Raw genomic sequence first — 25,066 nt, forward strand, 5'->3', positions numbered from 1 at the left:
TTTAATTCTATTCCATTGAACACCTGTCTGTCTCTGTATTAATACGATCCAGTTTTATCACTATTTCTCTGTAGTACAGCTTGAGTTCAAGGATGGCGATTGCCCCAGAAGTTCTTTTATTATAGAGACTTGTTTTTGCTATCCTGGATTTTTCATTCTTCCATATGAAGTTGAGAAAAGCCCTTTCCATGTCTGAAGAATGGTGTTGAAATTTTGATAGGGATTGCATTGAATCTGCAGATTGCTTTTGGTAAGGTGGCTATGTCACTATGTTAATCCTAACAATCTATGAGTATGGGAGATCTTTCCAACTTCTGAAGTCTTCTTGATTTCTTTTTTTCCATCCTTCCTTCCTTCCTTCACCGTCCTCTCTCTCTCTCTCTCTCTCTCTCTCTCTCTCTCTCTCTCTCTCTCTCTCTCTCTCTCTCTCTCTCTCTTTCTTCAGGGAGTTGAATTTCTTGCTATATAGACCCTTCACTTGCTTGGTTAGAGTTATACCAAGATATTTTGTATTATTTGTGCCTGTTGTTTCCCTCATTTCTTTCTCAGACTATTTATCTGTTATATAAAGGAGGCTACTGATTGGTTGAGTTAATTTTATATCCAGCCACTTTGCTGAGCCTGTTTGTTAGTTGTAGAAGTTTTCTGCTAGAATTTTTGGGGTTGCTTATGTATATTATTATATCATCCACAAATAATGATACCTTTGACTTCTTTTTTTCCAATTTGTATCCCCTTGATTTACCTTTGTTGTCTAATTGCTCTAGCTAGAACTTTGAGTGTTATATCTCCCTACTTTGAGTAGGGAGAAGTGGGCGTCCTTGACTTGTTCCTGATTTTAGTGGGATTGTTTCATGTTTTTCTCCATTTAATTTGATGGAGGCTGCTGGTTTGCTGTGTATTGCATTTATTATATTTAGATATGTGCCTCGATTTCCTGATCTTTCCAAGACTTTCAATATTAAGGGTTATTGTATTTTGTCAAGGCCTTTTCAGCATCTAATGAGATGATCACATGATCTTTCTTAGTTTGTTTATATAGTGGATTATGTTGATGGATTTTGGTCTATTTACCTACCCCTGAATCCTGGGATGAAGCCTATGTGTTTGTGGTGAATGATGGCTTTGATGTGTCCTTGGGTTTGGTTTGTGAGAATTTTATTGAGTATTTGTGCTTCAATATAAGGGAAATTGGTTTGAAGTTCTCTCTCTCTCTCTCTCTCTCTCTCTCTCTCTCTCTCTCTCTCTCACTCTCTCCCTCTATCTCTCTCTTTCTCTCTCTGGTTGGGTCTTTGTGTGGTTTAGGTATCAGACAGAGTAAGTGTGGCTTCAAAAATGAATTAGGTGGTGCTCCTTCTGTTTCTGTTTTGTTGAATAGTTTGGGGAGTATTGGTATTAGCTCTTCTTTTAAGATCTGGTAGAATTCTGCTCTAAAACCATCTGGTCCTGGGCTCTTTTTGGTAGGAGTCTTTGAATGACTGCTTTTATTTTCTTAGGAGTAAGTGAACTGTTCAGATAGTTTACCTGATCCTGATTTAACTTTGGTATATGGTATCTGTCTAGAAAATCATCCGTTTCATTTAGAATTTCTATTTTTGTCCAGTATAGGCTTTTTTTTTTTTTTTAAGTAAGATTTGATGATTTAAAAAAATTTCCTTAGGTTCTATTGTGTCTTCCTTTTCATTTCTGATTTTGTTATTTTGGATACTTTCTCTGTGACCTTTAGTTAGTTTGGTTCCGGGTTTATCTTGGCTTTGTAACAGTTCTTCGTATCATTCTCTTTGTTGATTTTTGCCCCCTGCTCCTCTTGGGTGTGTTTGTTTCTTTTTGTTCTTCTTGTGATGTTAAGTTGCTAGTGTATGATCTCTCCAGTTTCTTTATGAAGTCATTTAGTGCTATGAATTTTCCTCTTAACTGCTTTCATTGTGTTCTGTGAGTTTGGCAATATTGTGCATTAATTTTCATTGAATTCTGGAAATTTTTTTCTTTATTTCTTTTCTGACCAAGTTAACATTGAGTAGAGTTGTTTAATTTTCATGAATGCGTTTCTTTCTGTTGTTGTTGTTGTTATTGAATTTCAGCTGTCTTCTGTGCTGCTCTGAGAGAACGCATGACATTATTTCAATATTCTTATATCTTGTGAGGCTTGTTTTGCTTCTTTCGAATTACATGTTCAATTTTGGAGAAGGTACCATGAGATGCAGAGAAGAAGGCATAGTCTTTTGTTTTAGTGTGGAATGTTCTGTAGATCTGTTAAATCCATTTGGCTCCTAACTTCTGTTTCATTTTGTCTCCATTTAGTTTCTGTTTCAATGACCTGTCATTGGTGAGCGTGGGCTGTTGAAGTCTCCCACTATTATTGTGAGAGGTTCAGTGTGTGTTTTGGACATTAGTAAAGTTTCTTTTATGAGTGTGGTTTCGGTTGCATTTGGGGCATAGATGCTCAAAAATTGAGGCTTCATCTTACTGGATTTTCTCTTTCGTGAGTATGAAGTGTTGTTTTCCACCTCTTTTGATAACTGAATTTCTTGGATGTTTTGGCTCAGGAGCTTTTACACTTTGTATTTTCTTTGGCCCTTGTGTCAGTCAGTACCTTTTATGGTATCTTGTATGCTTCACGTTCTCTCTGCTGTCTCTTGTACTCTATTGGTGATGACTGCATCTGTAGCCCCTGATCTCTTCCCTAGGTTTAGCATCCCCCGGGTTGCCTCCTGTATGATTTCTTTCTTATATCTATTTTCATTTTTAAGTATTGGACCATTTTGTTCAATTCCTTTACCCGTTTAATTGTGCTTTCCTTTCTTTCTTTAAGGGCTTTGTTCATTTCCTCTTTAAGGGCTTCTATCTGTGTTTTCTTGTGTATCTTTAAATGAGTTATTTATATCCTACTTAAAGGCCTCTATCATCTTCAGTAGATGGGATTTTAGGTTTGAATCTTCTTCTTCAGGTGCGTTAGGGTATCCAGGGCTTGCTGTGGAAGCAGAACTGTGTCTGATGGTGCCAAATTACATTGGCTTCTGGTGTTCATGTTCTTGTACTTACCTTTCAACATTTGGCTACCTTTGGTATTAAGTGGCTTGGGTGTATGAGGGTACAGTTTGAGGAGATGCAGAATAAGTGATGTAAAGTACAGAGGTTGATGTTTTATATCTTTCCTTTGTAATTTCCTATTTTTTACTTTGGATCGGCAAGACAGGATTTTTCTGTGTATCTCTAGGGGTTCTGGAACTCATTTTGTAAACCAGGCTAGTCTTGACTTCAGATTTCCTCGCTTCTGCCTCCCAAGAGCTAAAATTGAAGTTGTATGCTACAGTGCCTGGCTTCCACCTTTTATATTTTGATACAGGGTATCTCACTGAGCTGTGAAGCTCAATAATTCAGCTAAGTTGGTTGGCCAGTGAGCTTTATTGTTCTGTCTTTATTCACTTTCCACTCAAGGGGGTTGCTTGTATTGGTGCCATTATACATAACTTTTATATAGAGTGCTGCGCATCTAATCTTTCCTTATGTTTCCTTGGCAGGTATGAGGCTGTCTTTCCAGCTCCTGTTTTTATGTTTTTGAGACAGTCACATGAATTCTAGGCTTTTCCCCGTCTCCCTCTGCTTCCCAAGTGCTGGAATAACAAGCATGTAACAACAGGCCTGGTTCCCCCTCCCCACTTCTTTGTATATGTAAATGTTGTTGGAGTTTGTATACCAATTTCTCTTTTATTCTAATTTTGTTTGTTGATTTGTGTTTCCAGTGTACTGTCACTTTCTTGAGTTTTAATTGGATCATTTTTATTTCATCTCCATAGCTTTGACTAGAACTTGTTGTATTATGTTGAACAAACTTGATTAAAAGTTGCCATGTTTGTCTTACTCAGTATTTAGAGAAAGCTTTTCAACTGTTTTTCTATTCACTATGTGGGTTTTCCACTAAGAAAGTGGATTTGTCACATGTGGCTTTATATACTGAAGCACTTTGGTTTTTTTTGTTTTTCGTTTTTTTGTTTTTTGTAAATACTTTTTCAGGAAAGTTTGAATCATATCAAATGATTTATACGTATTAAAATGATCTTATGTTTGTTTGTTTGTCCTTCGTTCTCTTGTCATGTGTCAAGTTTATTGAATATATCCTGATTCTAGGAAATAATTTTTTTTTTTTAATTTGGTTGGATTTGTGAACCCATGTGGTTCAGGATTTTTTCTTTGTTGAAAGAGTTTTCTTATTTTTTACTTTGTTTAATTATTTGGACTTGTTCTTTTCCCTTCTTTCCTTCCTTCCTTCCTTCCTTCCTTCCTTCCTTCCTTCCTTCCTTCCTTCCTTGACAGACAGACATGCATGCATGCATGCATGCATACATACATACATACATACATACATACATACATACATTTCCCCAGACAGGGTTTCTCTGTAGTCCTGGCCACCCTGGAACTTGCCCTGTAGATCAGCCTGACCTGGAACTCAGATTCACCTGCCTTTGCCTTCTGAGTGCTGAGATTAAAGGTGTGCACCACGCGCATGCATGACATAATAAACTTATTTACTTATTATTTTAATCCACTATTATTTGGAACAGATTCTCAATGTAGTTCAGGCTGGCTTTTACCTATGTATAATTGAGGTTGATTTTGAACTTGTGATCTTGCTGCTTTCATCTCCTAAGTACCACAGTTACCACTTGTGCCATCGTTACACATCATATTACTTGTTACTCATTCATTGAGGTTTTTTGTTTTTCTGTGAATTGATATTGGTACATTTATGTTTCTAGGAATTTACCTGACCTTTTGAAAGCAAGCAATACCAGTACTTTTTGTTAGGAGTAGCATCATTGAATTCTTAATTGTCACTGTAGGAAGCATGTCATAATCTGTATATTATGCTATTCTTCCTAAATTACTATTTTCATTAGAATAGTCTTAACTTGCAGTTGTCATACTTAATTTTTGTTTTATGTCTGTGTTAATAGTATAGCCATAATCACAGTTGTCATGTGTTCTGTTATAACACTTGCAATAAAATAAATCTTCTACTCAAGTGGAAACAAAAGTTATTTTCCTGACATCATTAAAGATTATGTTTATTCTACTAGCTATATCCATACCCGAAGAAATCATTATGTAGAATGCAAATGGTCACTTGAGACTTTGGTGATTATGTTTTTAATTAAGGAGATATTTGGTTCCGTGTTGCTGGCTACTGATTAAGATAGCAGCTGCTAGTTGTGTGAATGGTTTCAGTAGTTTCTTAACTCGACAAGAATGTTTGTCACGTCAACTATTTTATGAAAGACTTCTTTATATTTTTAATGCTCAGTTTATCATTTTTTCTTCCAAATTAAGAGTTCATTGTTCATCGTTTTTGGGTGTGCCTGGCACATCAGAAATTAAAGGAAAATCTTTTGGTGACAGTTCCTCCACCTTTATGTGGGTTCTGGGAATTGTACTTAGGTTTTCTAGCCTGTTCTTGCGCATGACTCTACTGTTTTTAGCAACTCTACTGGGATTTGATTCCATCTCTAGATACATCTTTCTTTGCTTATCTTTAAGAAGCAAGCCATCATCCATTCATGTATTACTGTGGAATTATAGTAATTAAAACTTTCAGACTTTGCCAGTGGTTTATAACACATATGCCTTATTTGTAATTTTAGTTCTCCTTATTAGTTCTGCCTTATATGTCATATTTTCTCCAGTGTAGTCTTTAAGCCCCCAGAGTAATTATTGAAAACTGGCTTCACCTAATTTAAGACTTATGCTAATCCTGCTATTTATGTCCTAACATAAATGACAAATGTCCCTTACCATGTGAAGATTTCCAGTTTACTTTGTCTAGATCTGTTAGCAGGATTACTGTCTGTGGTAGTTTTGCTTCATTATTTCTTTAATTGCAAGGTTGTGAAGCTAAAATAATTTCCTGACTCATAGGTTGTTGAATGAATGTTACTTTAGCAGGCATGAAATCAATCCTGTTATATATCTCTGTCATAGCTCTAAGATGAACTATTTGCAGATGATATGATAGTATATTTAAGTGATCCCAAAAGTTCCACCAGAGAACTACTAAAACTGATATACAACTTCAGCAAAGTGGCTGGGTATAAAATTAACTCAAATAAATCAGTAGCCTTCCTCTACACAAAAGAGAAACAAGCCGAGAAAGAAATTAGGAAAGCGACACCCTTCATAATAGACATAATAATATAAAGTACCTCGGTGTGACTTTAACCAAGCAAGTAAAAGATCTGTACAATAAGAATTTCAAGACTCTGAAGAAAGAAATTGAAGAAGACCTCAGAAGATGGAAAGATCTCCCATGCTCATGGATTGGCAGGATTAATATAGTAAAAATGGCCATTTTATCAAAAGCGATCTATAGATTCTATGCAATCCCCATCAAAATACCAATCCAATTCTTCAGAGAGTTAGAACAATTTGCAAATTCATCTGGAATAACAAAAAGCCCAGGAAAGCTAAAACTATCCTCAACAATAAAAGGACTTCAGGGGGAATCATTATCCCTGAACTCAAGCAGTATTACAGAGCAATAGTGATAAAAACTGCATGGTATTGGTACAGAGACAGACAGATAGACCAATGGAACAGAATTGAAGACCCAGAAATGAACCCACACACCTATGGGCATTTGATTTTTGACAAAGGAGCCAAAACCATCCAATGGAAAAAAGATAGCATTTTCAGCAAATGGTGCTGGTTCAACTGGAGGTCAACATGTAGAAGAATGCAGATCGATTCATGTTTTCACCCTGTACAAAGTTTAAGTCCAAGTGGATCAAGGACTTCCACATCAAACTAGATACACTCAAACTAATAGAAGAAAAACTAGGGCAGCATCTCAAACACATGGGCACTGGAAAAAATTTCCTGAACAAAACACCAATGGCTTATGCTCTAAGATCAAGAATCGACAAATGGGATCTCATAAACTGCAAAAGCTTCTGTAAGGCAAAGGACACTGTGGTTAGGACAAAAATCGGCAAACCAACAGATTGGGAAAAGATCTTTTACCAATCCTACAACAGATAGAGGCCCTTATATCCAAAATATACAAAGAACTCAAGAAGTTAGACCACAGGGAGACAAATAACCCTATTAAAAAATGGGGTTCAGAGCTAAACAAAGAATTCACAGCTGAGGAATGCCGAATGGCTGAGAAACACCTAAAGAAATGTTCAACATCGTTAGTCATAAGGGAAATGCAAATCAAAACAACCCTGAGATTTCACCTCATACCAGTGAGAATGGCTAAGATCAAAAACTCAGGTGACAGCAAATGCTGGCGAGGATGTGGAGAAAGAGGAACACTCCTCCATTGTTGGTGGGATTGCGGACTGGTACAACCATTCTGGAAATCAGTCTGGAGGTTCCTCAGAAAATTGGACATTGAACTACCTGAGGATCCAGCTATACCTCTCTTGGGCATATACCCAAAAGATGCCCCAACATATAAAAAAGACACGTGCTCCACTATGTTCATCGCAGCCTTATTTATAATAGCCAGAAGCTGGAAAGAACCCAGATGCCCTTCAACAGAGGAATGGATACAGAAAATGTGGTACATCTACACAATGGACTACTACTCAGCTATCAAAAACAATGCCTTTATGAAATTCATAAACAAATGGTTGGAACTGGAAAATATCATCCTGAGTGAGGTAACCCAGTCACACAAAAACACACATGGCATGCACTCATTGATAAGTGGCTATTAGCCCAAATGCTTGAATTACCCTAGATGCACAGAACACAGGAAACTCAAGAAGGATGACCAAAATGTGAATGCTTCACTCCTTCTTTAAAAGGGGAACAAGAATACCCTTGGCAGGGAAGAGAGAGGCAAAGATTAAAACAGAGACAGAAGGAATACCCATTCAGAGCCTGCGCAACATGTGGCCCATACATATACAGCCACCCAATTAGACAAGATGGATGAAGCAAAGAAGTGCAGGCCGACAGGAGCCGATATAGATCGCTCCTGAGAGACACAGCCAGAATACAGCAAATACAGAGGCGAATGCCAGCAGCAAACCACTGAACTGAGAATAGGACCCCGTTGAAGGAATCAGAGAAAGAACTGGAAGAGCTTGAAGGGGCTCAAGACCCCTTATGAACAACAATGCCAACCAACCGGAGGTTCCAGGGACTAAGCCACTACCCAAAGACTATACATGGACTGACCCTGGACTCTGACCTTATAGGTAGCAATGAATATCCTAGTAAGATCACCAGTGGAAGAGGAAGCCCTGGGTCCTGCTAAGACTGAACCCCCAGTGAATGTGATTGTTGGGGGGGAGGGCGGCAATGGGGGAGGATGGGAGGGAACACCCATAAAAAAGGGAGGGGAGGGTTGGGGAATGTTGGCCAGAAACCTTGAAAGGAATAACACTCAAAATGTAAATAAGAAATACTCAAGTTAATAAAAAAAGAAAAAAGATGAACAGGTAGTTGTCAGCTAGTAGCAGTCATTTTGAAAGGAATGGTTCACTGCCTGCTGAACTGTAGATCTGAACTGTGAGTATAAAATACTCAGTAAACCAGATTGTAAACAGACATGTTTGTCATGTAGGCAATTATTTTGATTTTCAGACTGGTAATTAAGCATTGACTTCCGCTCAAAATTATGATTTGTATCAGCCCTTAATGCAGATATCCTCTCTAATTTTGAAAGTTCTAGATGGCATCTTAGTCCTGTGTGAAGCAGTTTCTTCAACAATACAAAGCCAGTATTTACTGACTGGAGGATGGTGCAGTGGTTAAAGCAGTTGACATAGAAGTATGAGGACTGGGGCTTAAATTCTCAAAATAATGTAACTGTTGGATGAACTTGGTGGCCTGCTTGTAATTTCAGTTCCAGAAGTCAGAGAGAGGTTATCTTCAGTCGTAAGTTGGCAATAGCTATAAGTGCAATGTCTGTGTTTGATTGAGAGAGACCTTTTTGAATAATGTTGAGGTTGAATTTGGGATTTTAAGATGAAAAAAAAAATAAGTGAGTGTTTGTAGGGGCAGGTTTATTTCAGAGTAAACCCAAGTAAAGTGATGGAACAAACATCCTTTACATGTTGGGTCTGTTATATCGGCAAGGGATCTGAGTCCCATTTCATCTAGGTAGTGTTACTGGTTAAAGGAGGATGTGCAGGAATGATGGTATGAGTAGTATTGACTTTAGGAAATTAGCTTTTGGGATTTGAAACTGTTAGTGACATCTAAGGGGATTTCCACTTTACAGCAATGTATTTGGTAAGAAGAATGGGGCATTTTGAATGGAGTTGGGATGCCCCTGAGTCTTGGAGGATAGTTATGTTCGTGTTATTAGCATGATTCCCCAAATCTCAGGCCTCCATGCTTATATACACTAATGGTCCTCTAAATGTGTAGGTCCCTCTCCCCTTACAAACATGAATACATACACAGTATATACACATACATACACAAAAACTGGAAAAAGGAAAAAAAATCTGTTGTTTAGTAAACCATCTTTCTCGATCATTTTAGTTATGTATTTTGAAATAACCTATTGGAGGGTCTCATTAGAACCCCTTTCACTGTATGCTTTTTTGTTGTGGCATGACATGTGTGTGTGCTTATATGGGATGGATGTAAATGAATGTGCAAGTACATATGTGCTCACATTTATGTGGAGGTTTGAGATCCAGTGTAGTTCCTTGGATCCTAAACCCTGCTGATTAATTTAAGTTGTGTGGCTGGTCAGCAAACCCCAGTGATTTTCCTGTGCCCCCCTTTCTAGTTGTGCGCTATGCTCATACCACCATCCTTCCCTTCATTATTTACTTACTTACGATATAGCAACTTCTAGGATTCAAACTCAGTTCTTCATGTTCACCAGATAAACATTTTACAAACTAAAAGATCTCTCTAGCCTGTAATTGTCACCTTTGCTTAACCTCCTTAACCAGTTTTTGTTTGATTCAAATTGTTCTATTGCTCTTTACTCCTCTTGCATTTGAAGAGAGTCGGGGGCCGTATTATGGATTAAGTTTTGTCTCAGTGGACAGTTGCGGCTGCTTTATTTATCTCAGCCACTGTAACTTTCCCAGTGCCACCATTAATGCCATTTTGCTTTATTTATGTGTTTGCATCAGCAGTACTTTTTAACTTTCTCAAGAAAGTTAAGTATTCTTTGCATCCAAACTCCTTGGTGCAAGAGGTCTACTCTTTTGTCTTTTCAGTTTTTGACATGTCTTTACCTTACGCAATCATTTAGAACTTTTAATCTGGTGAAATGATAAATAAATGCCTTTAATTTAAGCACTCACGTGGCAGATTTCAGAGTTTAAGTCCTGTCTGGTTTATATAGTGAGTTCAAGACCAGCCACAGCTGCACAGTGAAACTTTGCCTTAAAAGAAAAAAAAATTAAAACCCAAAACCTTGTGCCATTTATAAGGAGGGGGTAAACAAACAAACAAACAAACAAACAAAAAACCTCTTTTAAGTTCTTGTAGGGTTGCTAACTACCTTAATTTCAGTATTACTGCATCTCAGGAAATAAGTACGTTTAAAGTGAAGACAAAAGGCGATGTCAGGGACAGATTGTGTATCAACTTTGTCATCTTGTAGGCTTCTAGTTCTAAATAACAGAATCACCAGCAAAGGTCACTACAATCAACATAATAATGAAAATTAAAAAGGTTTGAGATAATTGTATTTTTTTATATGTGTTTAAGACACACAAGTATATGGTTTTGGAAAATGATACCAATATGTTTTCTCACGTCATGGCTGCCACATTCATGTGTGGTATCTGAAATGCAGTAAAATGTCAGTAATCTCTAAATAGACACATGATGTGGTATAATGATTATAACTTGGTGATTTGGCTGATACACAATCATATTTGATTATAATCCTCACTCTTAATGATTCATATGCAGTCTTAGGACTTAGGTTGACATTCCTCAGATGAATGTACTGTCTGGTTTTTTCTGTTAACTCTTGGTAACACAAGCTAAAGTCATCAGAGAGGAAGGAGCCTCAGTTGAGAAAATGTCTTCATGGATTCCAGCTGTGAGGAATTTTCTCAATTAGTGATCAGTTGAAGGGCTCAGCCCACTGTAGCTGATTCCATCCCTGGGATGGTAGTCATGGGTTCTATAAGAAAGTAGGCTGAGCAAGCCAGTAAGCAGCACCCTCCATGGCCTCTGCATCAGCTTCTGACTCCAGGTTCCTGCCCTGTGTGTTCATCACTGTTCTGACTTCCTTCAGTGATGAACAGTTGTGTGGAAGTGTAAGCCAAATAACTGATTTCCTTTCTAACTTGCCTTTTGGTCATGTTGTTTTGTTACAGCCATAGAATGTGACAGGAAAATAAACCCCAGCTATTCCTTGGGAAGACTACAGAGTCCTATTCAGATGTCTGAGCAATTCTTATTTAAATATATCTTATGAACTGGAGTGTCTAACTAAGGTTTTATTTCTGTGAACAGATACTATGACCAAGGCCACTTTAAAAAATTTTTTTCAGTGTGTGTATTTTCAACATGTAACAAAGGTTCTTTTTTTTTTTCAATAGTTTTTTCAAATCTTCTTTTTAATTTTTATAGTCTCTTTTTCCATTTCTTCTCAAACTTCTTCATATGTCCATGAGGTATAGCTATTGTTGAGAAATACAACATTAGTGTTAATAGTTCTTTGATTTTTTTTCTCTATGATTTACATGGTTTTGCTGTGGAAAAGAGACTAGTTACATTTAGTTAATTTCAGTGTAGGCCAAGTAAAAATTTTAAATTATTATTTTTTAATCTTTTTTTACAGTCCAGTTGTTATCTCCCTCCTGGTCTGACCTCTGACTTTTCCTTTAGTACCCCCCACACCTCCCATCTCCAAGAGGATGTCCCCACCCCGCCAGATCTCCCTGTTCCCTGGGGCCTTAAGTCTCTTGAGGGTTAGGTGGGTTTTCTCTTACTGAGGCCAAACCAGGACGTCTTCTGCTGTATATGTGTCAGGGTCTCATATTAGCTGGTGTATGCTGCCTGGTTGGTGGCTTAGTGTCTGAGAGATCAGGTTCAGGTTAATTGAGACTGCTGGTCCTCCTACAGGGTCGCCTTCCCCTTAGCTTTTTCCAGCTCTTTCCCTAATTCAACAACAGGGGTCCCTGGCTTCTGTCCATTGGTTGGCTGCATCTGACTCTTTCAGCTGCTTGTTAGGCCTCTCAGAGGGGCAGCCATACTAGGCTCCTGTCTGTAAGCACACTATAGCATCAGTAATAGTGTCAGGCCTTGGAGCCTCCCCTTGAGCCTGATCCCAAGTTGGACCAGTCACTGGACCTCCTTTCCCCAGTCTCGTCCCTGCAGTTCTTTTAGACAGGAACAATTCTGGGTCAGAGTTTTTGATTATGGGATGGCAACCCCATCCATCCATTTGATGCCCTGTCCTTTTTACAGAGAGGTGGACTCCATCTCTCCACTGTAGGGCATTTCATCTAAGGTCTCTCCCTTTGAGTCCTGAGAGTCTCTCACTTTCCAAGTCTCTGGTACATTTTAAAGGGTCAACCTCCCCTCCTACCTTATGATGTTGCCTGTCTGATTCTTTCTGCTGGGGTGGACTCCATCTCTCCACTGTAGGGCATTTCATCTAAGGTCTCTCCCTTTGAGTCCTGAGAGTCTCTCACTTTCCAAGTCTCTGGTACATTTTAAAGGGTCAACCTCCCCTCCTACCTTCTGATGTTGCCTGTCTGATTCTTTCTGCTGGCCCTTAAGGCTTTAGTACTATCTCCCCCACCCCCAATACCTGATCACTTTCCCACTTTCCCCTCCCTGTCCCCTCTCCCACCCTTCCCTCTGCCTCTCCCTGATTGCTTTCTTCTCCCTCCCAAGTGGGATTGAGGCATCATTGCTTGGGCCCTTTGGCTTGTAAACCTTCTTGAGTTCTGTAGATTGTATCCTGGGTATTCTGTCCTTTTTTGACTAATATCCGCTTATTAGTGAGTACATATCAGGCATGTCATTTTGGGTCTGGAAATATTTTGGTCAGGAAAATATTTTCTAGTTTTATACATTTGCTTGCAAAACTCAGGAGGTCCTCATTCTTAATAGCTGAGTAGTATTCCATTGTGTAAATGAACCACATTTTCTTTATCCATTCTTCTGTTGTGGGACATCTGGGTTGTTTCAAGCTTCTGGCTATCACAAACAAGGCTGCTATGAATGTAGTAGAACATATGTCCGGTGGCATGGTGGGGCACCTTTTGTGTATATTCCCAAGAGTAGTCTTCAGGTAGATCTATGTCCAATTTTCTGAGGAGCTGCCAGATTGATTTCCAGGGTGGTTGTAGCAGTTTGCAGTCTCACCAGCAATGTAGGAGTGTTCCTCTTTCTCCACATCCTTGCCAACATGTAGTGTCACCTGAGGTTTTGATTGTAGCCATTTTAATTGGTATAAAGTAGAATCTCAGGGTAATTTTGATTTGTATTTCTCTGATCACTAAGGAGTTTGAAAATTTCTTTAGGTGCGTCTCAGCCATTCAAGATTCCTCTGCTGTGAATTCTCTGTTTAGTTCTATATCCCATTTTGTGGTTGGGTTGTTTTGTTTCTTGGTGGTTTGCTTCTTGAGTTCTTTATATATTTTGGATATCAGCACTCTATTGAATGTATGGTTAGTGAAGATTTTTTTTTCCAATCTGTAGGATGTCATTATGTCCTATTGACTATGATCTTTGTCCAAACAACTCTTAAAAGAACAACCTTTAATTGGGGCTGGCTTATAGGTTCAGAGGTTCAGTCCATTATCCTCAAAATGGGAACATGGCAGCATTCAGGCAGGCATGGTGTAGAAGGAGCTGAGAGTTCTACATTTTCAAGCTCGTATCAGAATGCTGACTTTGGGGCAGCTTGGATGAGGGTCTTGAAGCCCATATTCACAGTGATGCACCTACTCCAACACAGCCACACCTATTCGAACAGGGTCACACCTTCTAATAGTGCCACTCGCTGGGCCACGCATATACAAACCATCATATGAGATTTTTCAAAACTGAAATCTTGAGCTTATCTCTTACTTAACTTTTATACATGTTTGATTTCCCTCTGCAGTTAGTTTCCAGGGAGCAAGAATCACCACCCTTAGTTCACTTTTTTAGCTAGGAACCAGTCCCGTAACAAATGTATTAAAATGGTTTTGCAAATTTAAATTACAAACTGCCATTATTATGTTTCTCTTAATACTTTCAAGGTATGCTTCTTATCTAGGTGCTTTTCCAGAATAGTCATTAGTATTTGTTGATTATGTTTTATACCCAGTATCTGTCTAGTTTCTACTCTTTTCTTTTAGTTCTTTTTCACTGATACCTTCCCTAAGGATGGCATTTGCTAGAGCAAATCCTCCTCATGTGTGTGGTGTACATTATTTAATTTCCTTTTTCTTATTTCCATCTAACATAGCATAGTCATCATCCCTTAGTATCTCCTGGGATATCTATCCCAAGATTATCCAGGGCTATCGCATCCCCGAATATATTCTCATTCATTCTCTCTCTCTCTCTCTCTCTCTCTCTCCTCCCTCTCTCTCTCTCCCCTCCCTCCCCTCCCTCCCCTCCCTCCCTCCTTCCCTTCCTGTATGTATATATGTATGTATGTATGTATGTATGTATGTATATATGTATGTATGAATGAATATATGAATGATGGTTTGTATATGCTTGGCCCAGGGAGTGGCACTATTAGAAGGTGTGTGTGTCCCTGTTCGAACAGGTGTGGCTTTGTTGGAGTAAATATATATAAATATATAAATGTATACACAGACACATAATTTTACATATACCCCTCTGAATATTTAACAAGGCCCCATATTATAAAATCCAGTATAGGGTAACTTTCCTGAAGATAGATATCATACAGTTCTGGTAGTAAACAACAGCCAGGAAAGGATATCTCCATCTGTCTCTGTGTCTCCTGAGTTTTTAGCACAGGTCCAGGCAAGCAGATACATTTCCTGTTGACTAGAATTTCATCTTTATAAGGTACTCAAAAGATGTTAATAGAGTAGATGTAGATGAATACTATTTACTTTTTATCAAAACCGTCTTCCCTTTTTAATATTTAAAATTTCAAACACTGGAAGTTCTAAGAATTTTATTAAAAAAATTTCCATGATCTCATCATGTAGATTGTCCAGATGTTATAAATGTTACTACGTTTGCCTTCATGATACTGTCTTCTGTGTTTGTGCATTCTTTTTATATGTGCATAACTTATGAAAATACATGCTTTATATGTCAGTCATATTTTCCAAAACATATATAATAGCCATAGTGTATACTTTTTGTTGTTTTTGAACTGTTTAAGAATAAGTTGCAGAAGCATACTAATTTAGTAATTTTGTTTTATGCGTGGTTTTTTTGTTTGCTTGGGTTTTGTTTTTGTTTTTGTTTTTGTTTTGAAACAGGGTCTCTTTAGAGCCCTGGCTATCCTGGAACTCAGAGATCCCTTTTTTCTGCCTACCAAGTGCTGTGATTACTGGCATGTGCCCCAACTCACAGCTGCCAGTTTGCTTGTAATTCTTTACCGCATTTATCTTAAAAATGAAGGATTTGATGCTATTATGAAAGTCTAGAAAATAATTGTCTTAGTTAGGGTTTCCATTGCTGTGAAGAAACATTATGACCATTGCAGCTCTTATAAAGGAAATTTCATTAGAGCCAGCTTACAGCTTCAGAGGTTTAGTCCATTATTGTCACAGTGGCATGGAGGCAGACATGGTGCTGAAGAAGGAGTTGGGAGTTGTACGTCTTGATCCAGAGGTAGCAGAAGCCCCTGTGTGTGCTATGCTGGGCAGAGCTTAAACACATAAGACCTGAAAGCCCGTCCCACAGTGACATGCTTTCTCCAGCAAGGCCACGATGTGTGTGTCAGCAAAGTACTGACATGCAGTTTACTCCTCTGTTTAGCTTTTCCTCACCACTATGGTCAGTCTTCCCTTTTTTAGAGGCTCTTCCAGAACTTACATGAAAACAAATTTCAATAGAAAGTAAATGTATGTTAAAATTTGATTTCTTGTTATATATGTAGTGATATGTAACTACACACAAGCATACACGTTTGTGTGCTTTTGAGACCCAAGTTTTTTGTTTGTTGTTTTTTTTTCAGACTTGTCCATCCTTAAACTCATGATCCTGTTGCCTCTGTTAGTATAAATTGCAACTGTGTATGCTTCTTTGTATCTTCCTATTACATATATGTAAAGATTTTGTGTTTAGCTACTCCAGAACGTGTCACCATACATTAGTTGTAATTGAAGTGCAAATATTTTCACACTCATAATTTATATAGTCAGGTTAGTAGGATATTAGGATAAGAGTTTTCTATGTATGTCTTTATTACTAGCTTCATGAACTCCAGATATCTCTCTCATTCTGTTATTATTGAATATGATGTGTACCCCACCCTTACCCCCACTCCTGTTGCTGTATCATTATCCTTGTGTTGCTGTGACCAATTACTTCAGAAAATTATCTGGGGAAGGAAGGGTTAGTTTGCATTGGTTCATTTAAAAGGAACGAGGAGATGTGGCCGCAAGGACATAAGGTGGCTGTTGTCTTGTATCCTAACACAGGAAGCAGAGAGGTGTGATGCTTGTGGTTTTGGTGTGTATCTGCTTGTCTCTACTTTTCTTTTCAGTTTCTCTCTCTCTGCGTCTATCTCCAGCTATCTCTTCCTCCTCCTGTGTATACACATGAAACTGTTGGATTAGCAAAGCATAATAGGATATTGAAAAAGCACATCTTAAATAATGTCGTTTACCACCATTTGTGGTTATAAAGTAGCTGATCAACTTTTTCACTTGTTTGGTATATAATATTGATAGCTGGTAAATAAATAATAGTATATATAGTGAATAAGAAAATTTGCTAATAACTTACATTTAGTATAATATATTGTGCCCTTAAAATAACAGTGACAACTGAAATGGTTCAGAAATGTCTCTGTACTCTAAATTTTTAGGGGTTCACTTTAAATTTTATAATAGCAGTTCAAGTACTTTTTTATTTAATTGTATTTTACCTTCCTTAATCCATTTGCAGAATCATTTGAGTAAAGAGAGATAACATGTAGACATTTTTAATTTGCCCTCTTGTCTATGTGTATGTTTTTAAAGAAAGAATTCCCATAAAGAAGAATTTAAATTTGTCAAATCTTTGTATTAAAACTTATTCTGGATGGGCTGGTGAGATGGCTCAGTAGGTCAAAGCACTTGCCATGGCCAAGCCTGAGATCTTGAGTTCAAAATCTGGGTTCTACAAAGTGACAAGAGAAAACTAACTCCTACAAATTGCCCTCTGTTCTCTATATGTACTCTCTACAGACACATTAAATAATTAAAGAAAAAGTTAAAACATTGTTGAAAAAGGTCAATTGTCAGCTGTCGGGAAGAGCTTACTATTCAGGACAGGAGGTTGGACACAGGTAGTGTCATATTTGGGTAAGGAGCTATTTTTATATATTTTTCGCAAAAATACTTTTTAAATTACAAAATTTTAATGAGAAACCTTGTAAAACCAACTTACAGAAGTTACTGTTAAGGACTGTTGTCAGTGTCCCAGCAGCTGCTGTCGGCTTTGTCACTATTTGGCTGCTTCAGCATGTTACCACTCTTCAGGTTGCACCTTTGCCAATGTCAAGAACTTGCAGTTTCTATGGTGCCTTCTCTTCCAGTAACAAGCCATGAGAGTGTCCCTGCATGTCTACTGTTGTGTGCTTTCTGAAGTTCTGCTTCTGTTTTTTACCTTGGGTGTCATGTCTCAGCCTTTTGTATTTGTTATAACAGTCTATTCTGTGGTCACTAATGCTTCTCTTGATCTGTTACTAGCTAGAGTTAGCAAGACATACTGAAAACAATTTTTTTTGGGGGGGGAGGCTGGGCTAATATTGTGCTCTAGGAAGAGACAGCAAAATAATGTGTCTCCCATGTAGCTCATCAGATATGCCATATAGTCTATGTATATAGTCAGAAGTTGGAAAATTACAGTAAGTACAGTAGGCTTTCATGTAACTAAAGGATTGTTTTTATACCCCTTAAGGTATGCTCTCTTTTGTACTTGTTACAATGTTCTCTGCTAGGACACCAGGGAAAGTACTGCCCCTCTGGCTCCAATGGAAAAGACTTCAGTATCATCTAGAGTTTTCTGTGAATTGTGATGATAGAGAGGCCCATATAAACTGAAATGCAATGTCCTAGAGCACACATTTAAGACTGGTTCTCAACCTGTGGGATCGAGTCCATTGGAAGCCAAATCCACAGGGTCACCTTAAAACATCAGAAAATATTTATTTTGCACTATAGAAAATATTTATATTACAGTTCATAATAGTAGGAAAAGTACAGTTATGAGATGAGGTAACAATGAAATAATTTTATGTGTGGGAGTCATCACTGTATTAAAAGATTACAGCATTAAGGAAGGTTTTGAACCACTGCCTTAGGAACTGTGTTGCTGCTGCAGTCATTCAGGTGCTTCCTAAACATAAAAAGGAGGTTGGATGTCTGTCTGACATTCTTTTGTTCAGTCAGCCAGCTCACCATAGAAGAGTCCAATAGCTTTTATTTAGGGGATCAATACCTCCATCCCTATATTATGCTTATTTATAGGAGAATTAATGTCAGAAGGAATACTAAGAGCTTACTATTAATCATAAAAGTTTAAACAATACTTGGAACAGTGTCCAACTCTAGTCTTCAGGGCGTTGGGTTCATTAAATTAAAAGAAACTGAGATATTATTCTAGATTGAAGTAAAGAGGCATGGCAACTAAGTGTATTTGACCTAAGTTTGGATCATTTACCATTGTGTGTGTGTTGGACTACCTTTGTGACCTGCACAGGCTGCAGAGAGGTGAGCTGCGGGAGGCATGCAGGCTGTTTAGCATAACATAACTCAGTAGCCAGTGTTGGGTCAAACTTCAGGAATAGGACTGGTATTGGTTTGCTTTAGGCTCATTTAAACACAGCACAGATTGTTGAAAACTGTTCTCGTGATGATCAACTCAATCACAAACACAGAACAAAGCATTCCTAAATAAATAAATTTTTATTTAGTAAGTTAAATGAAGATCAGATGTGACTACACTGAAACTCTTTGTAAACTACATGTGAGACTTTCAGTAAGGTTCCTCAGTCTATAGATTGAGAAAAGCAAGTGTACAAGAATGGGTCTGGAGGAGCATCTGGTGCCAGACTGCATAAAGGTCACCAGGGTAGAAAGCACTTGTACTCCAGCCCTCTGGACAGAAAATGGGTTTTGGATTCCTTCCTTTGAAGAAACAACCCTATATACTTAACATTCCAGGTTCTGTGGATTAGATAGAATTTGATGTTAATTATCTAGCTTTGAAAGTTGAACATGGTATATAGGAGAATTCTTTTATTTAGGGGCTCTAGCATTTGTATTTTAAATGATTCACAGAAGTGGAGGATAGAGGGCAAGCAAACAAGCAAATGAATGGTAGACTATGGAAACCTAGAAAAATTTAATACAGTGTATGTAGTAGTTCTTTTAGTATTTCAGCTTTTATATAAACTTTAGATTTGTTTTAATATGAAATATTCTATTTGAAATTTGGGGGTAAATTGGTGAAAAGTCTCTATAGTAAGTATACTTTTGTCTGAAAACAAATAAAATATTTGACACCTTTTAAAGCATTAGTGAACTATTCTTGTCACCAGATGTAGTTCATGTGAAAAATTAAGCATTTTCCTATCCAAGGTCAAGCAACCTGATCTGCATTGAAATTGAAAGTTCACAAGAAGCAGTAGTATCACCTTGGGCATTATTATAGTATTCTTTCTTCCAGTGCTCAGAACACTGTAAGAGATATCTAATAGCTTCGTTGTCCTGAGCATGCATTTTGTATCCAAGCCTACTGATACCGTCTTTATAATGCTGTTGTGAGAATGTAGGCAGTGTTTTCATATAATACATTCAAAAAGTAGAATTGCCATTTTCTAGGATTTCTAGGAACCATAAGATTTGATTCTGGAGAAGGGTATGTGTTTTGTTAACTTCTACTCGTACCAGATAGAGAATGAGTGTTGGATCAGAGAACCATACTTCTATTTCTTGGTGAACCATTAAGTGCATTGGGCTTACTTAAGGAGCCGGACTGTGAGTTTGAACCAGCAGTCTCTTACTAGCATGGATAACTAGTCCCTGTAGCTGTGTGGATGGAGTATCCCCTTTAGTGAACTTTATATCTTCTATGTGTTTAGCACCTTACTGAGACCATATAGAATTACAATTCAGGGGCAAGGGTAGCATTAGGAAGGAGGCATTCTTCAGGTAAGGGTCTAATGTCCCTCCCCAACACCTCCTTCTATTTAAAAACTTCTGACCTTGTTGAAGTTCTCTTGTAGTCATAGATGCTCTGAAGACTCATATTCTCAGAAAATAGTGTTGAATGACAGTGTTTTTAATCTTTTTCTTTGCACTTTTCTGAATGAACAAACTAACTGAATTATAAATTTACTGCAGTGTATTGCTTGGAACATAAAAATTTAATAGATGAGCTTTTTCTTAAAGGCTACTGCATGTTTAACGCATATATTTCTTGATGTATTTGTTGTTTACTCATTTACTTACCCACTTGTTATTTATTTGAGAACTTGATCTCTATACTTTTATTTCTTATTTTAATTGGAAAAGATTATTTTCATATAATATATTTTATAGTTTTTCTCCCTCTAACTCCTCCCAGGTCCTCCTTCCTTCTTTATCCATCACCTTGCTTTCTCTCTTTCCCTCATTAAGATATAACCAACATCTAAAATAAAGATAAAAACAAACCCGAATAGGACACAGACATAAATAGCTCCTAAAAATATTAAAGGAAAAAGTGCCATGGAAAAACCACAAGAAACATATGCAAATGCTGAGACACACAGATTCACACACACAGAAAGCCCATCAAAACTAATTGTAAAGTATAATATAAAACAATAGATCTGAAAGGTGTTAAAAAAAAAAAAAAAAAAAAAAAAAAGAAGTGCCAGACAAAACATTGTAAGGCAAAAACCTCCAAAATACCATTTGGTTTGTTTTGTCTACTGCTGGTTCCGGAGCCTGTTCTCAAACCGGGAAGGGGAGTAACATTTGAAATGTAAGTAAAGAAATATATCTAATTAAAAAAAAAAAGTGTGGTTTTTTTTTTTTTTTTTTAAATCTAATAAGACTCCACTGGGAAAAAGTATTTTTTTTTTCTTTTCAAGTTGTTATCAATTAAAGATTGCTTCTGGGTTAGGGATGGGGGCCTGCATATATAAGGCCTTGAGCTCAGGCATCACAGTGCTGGGAGGCGTGTAACTGTTTATACAGTATTAACATTATGTAAGTAAGATTTGAATTAAAGAAACAGGCAAATATACATATTCATATGCTCCTTCATGTAAAGGACTTGACTATCCTTAAATACTAAAAGCACCACCTCTGATATTGAGGATCACTCACTTGAGGATCATTTTCACAGTGCTAGAAAAATTCCATTGTAACCCTTTTACCTACTTGTAAATTAGATTCAAGGTTTCTCAGGTCATCTGTCAACTTTATGGAAACACATTCACTTTTTTCCAGGTGTCTTTTGTTCTTACTCTTCTGTGCAGAATGCTTATTTATGTGGGAAGTAATTTGCCTATTATTTGTTTGTTTGTTTGTTTGTTTGTTTTTTGAAACAGGGTTTCTCTGTGTACCCTGGATGTCCTATAGTCTGGCCTTGAACTCATAGAGATCCACCTGCCTCTGCCTACAGAGTTCTGGGATTAAAGGCGGATACCACCACTGCCCAACAGTAGTTATTTTAAGTTGCTGCTTATTGTATTATATATATAAGTATTGTATATACCTATATTTATTTTGTCATTTGTTTTCTGGTATGACTGTTAGCTATAAATCCATTAATATCTATGAATACATCTTTTTTGTTTTTAGTGTGCATTTCATTCAAGTGCATACACACACACACACACACACACACACACACACACACGACTGGAATTTATGGTTTATAGGATGCATGTGTAAATTGGGATGCACTAAATGTTTTCCTTCAATAATTACTTCAATTTAAAGACCCATCATCAACGTAAAGTAAGTTCATTTTCCCACATTGAATATTTTAATTTTTTTAATCTATTAAACATTTATTGCACTTTCTTTTTTTTCCATCTTTATTAAATTGGGTATTTCTTATTTACATTTCAATTGTTATTCCTTTCCCCGGGGTTTCCAGGCCAACATCCCCATCCCTCCTCCTCCCTTCTATATGGGTGTTCCCCCCCCTCCTCCCCATTACCACCCTCCCCCAACAATCCCGTTCACTGGGGGTTCAGTCTTGGCAGGACCTAGGGCTTCCCCTTCCACTGGTGCTCTTACTAGGCTATTCATTGCTACCTATGAGGTTGGAGCCCAGGGTCAGTCCATGTATAGTCTTTGGGTAGTGGCTTAGTCCCTGGAAGCTCTGGTTGGTTGGCATTACTATTATCCATTTTATGGTTACTGTAAATTTCCCCTTTGTTTAGTGCTTTTACAGTTATGGATACTTCCAGTTTTCAGGATTTTCTACTACCCTATTATTTTATGGACAACAAGTGAGCTCTGCACACTTAAGTGCATATTTTCTAGGAACTAGGGCATGACACTTAAGTTTTACATAGTTGTCAAACCAGGAAATTTGAAATTGAAACCATTATCTATTTAACTAGGTATTCTCAAAATTTGCTAATTGTTCTATTTCTAGTTTGGGACCAACCAAATACTAAGCAGTCTACTTGTTAATGGGCATGCTTTCTTTCTTTCTGTCTGTCTATCTATCTGTCTGTCTGTCTGCCCTGCAATATGTCTTTTATTCAGCCTGTGTTAAATTGTTATTTTGGAATGTTTAAAAAAGATAAGCAAGGGCATTAGTTGGATTCTCCTTGATTTTAATCTAATCTATTCAGTTTGTGAATATTTGGTTGTTAAAATTTAATATGTGAATCTTTCAGGGGGGGATACAATGCAGCATCTATTTACTACAGGTAGGTCATCTAAGATAAGATTCCACTCATCTAGCTTGGAATACCAGTGCATTCATTTAGAGATATTTGAGGATCTTAGGTATAAGCAACTAAACTACTAAAAAGTCACTCTCCCAGCAACCGTTAACTGCCTATAATATACTCAGGAGGAGTGCAGGATATGAGGGTGTGGAAGCACATGAGTCTCCTTACCCAGCAATCTTTAACTGCTATTACATTCTTAGAGAGGGGCATGGTCTTCTTGGCCACCCCCTACCTTCACCTGGCATAAAAAGAAAGAGGTAAAAGAACTGTCCATCAACAAGTTAATGGCTAAAATTTATGCACTCTCATGGAACAAACTCTAAAAAAGCAAAAAAAAAAAAAATCAAGATTTTTTAAAGATATAAAACATATTAATAGAAATGGAATGTTTCAGATGTCTGCATAAGTAACGAAATCATGTTTCTACATATCTTAAGTGTCTCTGGAAAGATAACAAGAAATTACTTTTTAAGAGCGGAAGCTGCAGCCTGTGTATGTTGTTTGGTTAATAGTTCAGACTCTCAGAGCCCCAAGGGTCCAGGTTCATTAACTCTGTTGGTCTTTCTGTGGAATTCCTATCCCCTTCAGTGCCTGAAATTCTTCCTCCTATTCTTCCCTGAGAGTCACCAGGCTCTATCCAGTGTTAGGCTGTGGGTGTCTCTATCTGTCTGAGTCAGCTGCTGGACCTGAGTCTCCCCGTTCATAAGTAGCAGATGTGCAGCTTGACCTTCATCTGGGTCCTGAACAGCTGGGGCGGGGGCTGTCCTAAAAACTGTAGCTGTAAGTGAGATTTGTTCTACTAGCTGGGCTGCTCTGTCTGGCTTCAGTGGGAGAGGAAGTGCCTATCCTCTCAGACTTGAAGTGTCTCTGGTGGAGGTGGGGTGAGATAGAGGTTGCCCAGGGGGACCCCCACCTGCTCAGAGGAAGAAATGGGAAGGATTGTGGGAGGGGGTGACCTGGAGGGAGGCAGTGAGTGGGACATGAAATGACTTAAGTAAAAAAAAAAAAAAAATTAAATAAATTTAAAAAAAAAGGACTGGAAGCTGATGACTGTGATTGTGCTAGGATGACACTAAAACTGTGACAAGTTGACAAAACTCAAATCTTGTAGAGGTTTCTCCCTACCCCCTCCCTTGCTATGCTGCGTATTGTTCCTACAGTACACTCTGTTTATAAAGGCCAGTACTGCAGCAGATAGCAATGAATATGTTCCAGCATCATAGAGGAAGACAAATAAATATAGATTTGGAGACACGAGGCCGAAAATTGGTAATTGGAACAGGGCTCTAATGAAAAATAAATTACTCAAAAAGTATAATTATTGGAAAGAAAAATGCCAAACCAAGACCTGATTAACACCAAATGGCAAATGACTATTGTATAGAAAGCGATAGTATAAGCTACAAAATCATGTGACTTTTTAAAGTTTTAGGGATTTTTTAATTACATAGTGTGTTTGAGGTTAGCCTCTTATATAAGATTGTGTATGGGAAAAACAAAAGAGAAAAATAGTGAGGCTGTAGGTAGTAGTAATTGATAAATTCTCTTAATTTTTATTTAGCAAAATTGATGTTGGCTAATTTGATGAAGCATTAACCATGTAACTAGTTGATGCATAAATGAATAAACATTTCTGGATTTGGATAAAGTAGCAACAGAAAAATTTCTCGTATTTCTTCTCGCTTTAGGATATAGTAGTAGCTAGTATGAGTGTTGAAAACCTAGTGGGCTGGGGCTGCATTTCAATTTGGAGAATGTCTGCCTAGCATGTACAAGGCCCTGGGTTCTGTCAGTGCCCTGCAGAAACAGTGCAGTGGTGAATGCCTGTAATACCAGCACTTGGGAGGTGGAGGATCGGGAGTTTAGAGTTGTTGTTGTTGATGTTGTTGTTGTTGTTTTTCAGTTACATAGTGAGTTTGAGGTTAACTTGGACTAAATGAGATTATGTCTGGGAAAACCAAAAGGGGGAAATAACTGTGGCAGGAGGGTAGTGATAATTTAGGCTGTGTCAGAACAGAA

The 25,066-nt window shown here is 37.7% G+C and overlaps 1 protein-coding gene across 3 annotated transcripts in view; it reads left to right on the forward strand.

The window, feature by feature from the left end:
- Stag1 (stromal antigen 1) overlaps positions 1–25,066 on the forward strand; it is a 371,976-nt gene that overhangs the window by 89,908 nt on the left and 257,002 nt on the right. The window lies entirely within an intron of this gene.

This window comes from Rattus rattus, chromosome 8 (genome assembly GCF_011064425.1).
Source record: "Rattus rattus isolate New Zealand chromosome 8, Rrattus_CSIRO_v1, whole genome shotgun sequence".
Lineage (NCBI taxonomy): Eukaryota > Metazoa > Chordata > Mammalia > Rodentia > Muridae > Rattus > Rattus rattus.